The sequence below is a fragment of the Mus caroli genome, chromosome 7 (genome assembly GCF_900094665.2).
Source record: "Mus caroli chromosome 7, CAROLI_EIJ_v1.1, whole genome shotgun sequence".
NCBI classification, from domain to species: Eukaryota; Metazoa; Chordata; class Mammalia; order Rodentia; family Muridae; genus Mus; species Mus caroli.
Genome location: NC_034576.1, coordinates 63,487,031 through 63,492,420, shown reverse-complemented (window position 1 = coordinate 63,492,420; position 5,390 = coordinate 63,487,031). Strand labels below are relative to the sequence as shown.

At 41.2% G+C, this 5,390-nt stretch overlaps 1 pseudogene; it reads right to left on the bottom strand.

Moving 5' to 3' along the window:
* Positions 1-320: 320 nt before the first annotated feature.
* On the bottom strand, positions 321-1,367 carry LOC110297951 (annotated as a pseudogene).
* Between the last annotated feature and the right edge of the window lie 4,023 nt (positions 1,368-5,390).

Below are 5,390 nucleotides of genomic sequence, written 5' to 3'. Positions count from 1 at the left end.
CCCACTCTCAGACAAACACAAAGCAACATAGACAAAGGCATGCTTCATCTCCTCACCCAAAGAAGGTACTAGACAACGTGCATTCCCATGACATATCTGCCAGACTCTCTGTGCTAGACTTTCCTCAGTATAAGCATCTCATTCTGGATACAAGGTCCCCTAAGGTGTCCCTATTTCTGCCCAACTCTTCTAAGGCTCTTGGCTTATGAGTTTATTATTTTTAACATTGAAAAGAAAGTTCTGCATTAATGGCTTCCCCTTCTAGCCATTTACATCTTAGATTCTTGGAGAGTTGGCTGAGAGTATGGATCAATTCACATTTAGGTGTTCTGGCCATTGGGGATACACTTGATCATAGCTTTCACCCCACTCCATTTTTGGCTGTTTCAAAGGCTTCAAATGTCTTGTCCAGAGGGAATTTGTGGTAACTAAGGGCTTTACATTCAAAGTCTTCAACACAAGCATGGAAATTGCCATCGATCACATGTTGCAGTATCAAAACACTCCTTTGATATCCACCTCCCTCAGGGATATTTTTACTAGGGGTAAATTGATCATATCGGAGCCCATTCCCATAATCACCAGATTAAGTGGCATAGAAACCTATCTGGATGGAGGACTCTGCCCCTATGCATTCAATGGTTACCTCCAGATTGCTCCCTAGCAGAATTCCCACCTTACTGGCAAATTCCTGAGGGGTCACTTTGGGAACCTGTATGGTAAACTCCGATTCCAACTTCTATGCCTTTGATCAACCGAGAAGCGCATAAGTCAGTCATCACCACTTGATCAGCTCCCATTGCTTTGCCAACAAGCAAAATGACCATCCCAAGTGGCTCAGGTCTACACACAGGACCTTGTTTGCCAGGAAAACTGAACCTCAATAACAGGCATAGATCCCCACAGAGAGGTTCAATAAGGGCCTCTTCTTCACAGGTGACAGTGTTAGAAAAGCTTGTTGCAGAAGTCAACACAGTGCTTGTAGAATCTGGGGGTTGTGGCACAAAAGAAGATAGATGGTGTCAGGTTGTATTCCCTAATCTGACAGTACTCATCTACTTGTCATGGAATGCCAGGCTGGATAATAACCCGATCTCCTGGTTTTAGATGTTTCACTGAAGCTCCTTCTTTGTGACTATTCCAGCAGTCTCATGCCCAAGCACCATTGGCTTTTTCATAACGAAATACCCAATTCGACCATGCTCCCAGAGGTAAACATCTGAGCTTCCGATCCCCACTGGATGCGTCTTTAGAAACACCTCGTTTGAGCACAGGTCAGACATTTAGTAGTTCTCCAGGCGAATGTCTCCAGGACTATGTACCACCTTGGACAGGATCTTGCCTTTACATGGCACTGTCATGAGGCTCTCTTGCTTCAAGTGTCGGCTAGACTTGGCAGGGAGCTGGCACTTCTACATTCATCAGATTTCTGAAAATATTGATAGCAAGTCTATGGAGCTTATCTGACTTAGACAATAGCATTTATTTAATTACTTATTTGAGAATATATTTAGCAAATAAAGAGCACATAGTAACTTAATGGTAGCAGCAAAAATAAGAATACACACACACACACACACACACACACACACACACACACACACACACACATCAGCAATCTTTAACCTTAATACTTTTTAACTGCTGTGGACCAGAATGAGAAGAACCCAGAAAGCTGACAACAGTGGTAAAAACCTTACCTGAACCAAGTACCAGTGAGGAACAGTGTTACCCAGGAAGGTTTGAGTCTGTAGCATGGGCTGAATGTGTGATTATGCAGGCAAACATCTTACTCTATGCAATGTAGTGTCTCAGACAGTGTGACAGCTGGGAGCAAATGGCTGTGGGAGTATAAGCAAGGGGTTTGGGACAGATGTTGACAGGGAAAGTGGCGACTCAGAAGAAGAGTGTCCCAGGAAGAATTCAGAAGGGCAAGGTAACTGGTGAATAGCAGTTTTCCATGGCAGAAGAATGAAGAGGTACAGCAAGGCCAGGCCTGCCAACCCAAGTTTCCTTCTTCAAGCTGGAAGCCCAGGACCAGGTTGCCAGAATCTGTGTTGGGTGGGTAAGGGAAGCACCTGAAGTAGCTTTCTGTCTCTTAACAAATCAGAGGCAGTAGCAGCTGGAAGATGTGCAGAGTGCAAGAGCTAGGAGTGTCAAGTAGCCACAGGAAAGTAGTCTCTCAGCAGAACAGTGTTCCCAGCAGAATGGAGAAATGCAGTGGGGTTGGTGAGGAGCTGCTTTTCTGCTGCAGCATCTGATAGGGGAGGCAAACCAGTACAGGGAGAAGAGCAGAGCAAACAGCTGATAATAAGGGAAGGAGGGGAAAATCATACAGAGCAACAGAAGGAGAGTTATTTTGAGACTTCCAGTTAAATGGCCACGTAAAGATAATGCTTGCTGGGTACTATGACTCGGAGCTAGAAATACCCCAGTATGTGAGGACAAGCCTGCAAAGACTAATACTTCAGATGAGAATAGAGTTATTAATTACCCCTACAAGTCCTGAGGATAAAATTAGTAACTAGAGATTGACAGCCTGTCCAGATCACTAGGTGGTCAAGCTATTAACTTGGGGACTAGGCTCTAGATCGATGCACTGAATAATGGTGCCTAGTATTTTTTGCAGCATCAGGAAAGGGACTGCCTCAGACAAGAGAAAAATCTCACCTAAGAGAAAATGTCCTAGAATGAAGGGTTAGTGAGAAGACCAGTCTTAAGTATTTCATGTCTATGTCTTCAAGGACAGCAAAGTGGTGACCCCAAGATCTATAAACGTCCCTTGAGACCAGGGTATATTTACACTGACCAGCTTAGTTGTTCCCAAAGTTTATGTGGATAGATCTAACAAGTGATGGCTCTCCATGTAGCATTGGGGAATGTGAAACTTCATGTGTCTAAATCCAAGTCATTTTTTGCCAGTGTTGTGTTTTATAAAAACTACTGCTGGGCAGTAGTGACACACAATTTTAATCCCAGCACTTGGGAGGCAGAGGCAGGCGGTTTTCTGGTTCAAGACCAGCCTGGTCTACAAAGTGAGTTCTAGGACAGCCAGAGAAACTATACAGAGAAACCCTGTCTCAAAAAACAAAACACAACACAACAAAACAAAACAAAACAAAAGAAGGAGGAGGAGGAGGGAAGGAATATGTATGGTGTAGACATGGTAAGGTATTGGGTATGTGGTGCCTCTGCAGGCCCATGCTGAGGAATTCCTTTCCTCTGGGTTACCAGGTAGTATATCACGAGATAGTATAGTATAGTATAGTATAGTATAGTATAGTATAGTATAGTATAGTATAGTACAGAGCTCATTCAGGGAATTGGGTCGGAAGTTCAGGGGGATGTAAATACAGAGAAAAACAGAGAGAGGGGGAGGGAAAGACTATAATAGTATAAGAGTAGAGGCCTGCCATAATCATCGGGAGAGAGAGGGAGAGGGGAATGGGGAAAGAAAAGGTAATGAGCAGGTACAAGTAGAGAAGTGCAAGACCAAGAGAGCAGAAGACTGAGGAGGGGGAAAGCAACCCCTCTTCTACTGAGTCAGTCATATCTGCCTCTTGCCAGGTAACTGAGGGGCAAAGCCTAGATAAAATGCCAACAACTCCCATTTAATGTAATTCCTTTGTAGTTTTTCTTTGGGGTTTACACTAGTTATATTATTATGATAGCTTAAAAGACCACAAATAAAATATTCCTGTACACCTGTCTCACTTTTCTGAGGGAGATTTGATATTGCAGATGAGGTCTTTTGTATTAGTCTGTAGATGCTCCTGTAATAGAGAAGTAAAAATAGTGCAGATTAATACATCAGCTTGCTTATTTCATAGAGCAATAAAACAAAGGAAGTTAAAGTGTGGATAATTATGAATAATAAAAATAATATGTGTTTTCTCACAAAATATGTTGTAGTTCCTATAAAATGGAATCAGAACAGAATGTGAATATGATTTTTAGACTATTACAGACACAAACGTTTCAGAAGATCAGGATGCCTCACGTTCTATTTTGACTAATCATTGTGTAATTTCTGTGATCCTACTTCTCTGCTTATAAAGATGAATTGGTTAAAACACACACACACAGTTAGAGAGTCCCTAAGTTTTATGGGTTAAACTTGCACTGGTCCTTTGTATGTTAAGGAAAGAATCTGGATTTATTTTTCAAAGTATTAAAATAGAATTTTCATCAATATGTACATTTTGATACAATCTTTCCCCATAGGAAGAAGTGAGGTCAGCAGGTAGTGAGAGAGATAGATGACAATTGAGAGGATACATGACATAATCTTTACAATTCAAATGTGTTAATGCAATAATAATTATGTCCATGTCATTTGATGGATCTACTTAAATACATAGACATATAGACATTTTTCATGCCATGTTTAATGACAATCACTCTGAGATGCAGGGAGGTAGACATGCTGTAGAGTGTCATATGTCAATGCAAATGAAAAGTCATGAATTGACCTATACCCTAGGTTACATTATTGCCTCAAATCTAAATATATATATATATATATATATATATATATATATATATATTTCTATCAATACTGCACTAGAACTTATATTTTAATGTTTTCTCCATTGTTCCCAATGAAAACTTATAGCTGCCTTTTTCATCTTGAGGGAGTTATTTTGAAAGTACATAAAACATCTTTTTCTACAAATACCCTGTATTTTGGAATGGGCAACACAAATGATAAAAACAAAGAGTACAATATATTTCAAAAGATTAAGCCTGCTGAAAACAAAAAGATACAAAAATTGTATAGAAGACCGTAAATGTTTGAAATTTTTTGATACATTTTTTGAAAATATTTTATGGAAAATCATTTAACATTTCATAATTTAGTTAGTCTGAATGGTTTATTAGGAGTTAAAGAGAAATTCAATATTTATTTTCTCCCAGTTTTATTGAATTTCCTTTGAAATAGTTAAGTTTAGAAAGTGAAGAAAAGGCACAGAGGGAGCGCCTAGCCTGAGCATCAGCAACAGACATCCTGGTTCCAGGACCCCGCCAAGTGTATTCTGCACAGGTGAGAGTATGGAATACAGAAGCTAAAAGCTTCTGGAACGGGGAGGGGGGAGACACAGAGCTTCTAAGGCAGCCCCCTTTTCGGGCCCCAGACAGCTGGCCACTTTTCTGGCCAGTGGTTAGGGATCTGACCGGCCAGAGAACCCTTTGCCTGAGCATCGGCAGCAGACATCTTTGTTCCGGGACCCCGCCCAGTGTATTCTGCACAGCCCCAGAGATTACCAGATGGCGAAAGGCAAACATAAGAATCCTACTAACAGAAATCAAGACCACTCACCATCATCAGAACGCAGCACTCCCACCCCCACCTAGATCTGGGCAATGCAACACAACCAAAAAGCTAGACC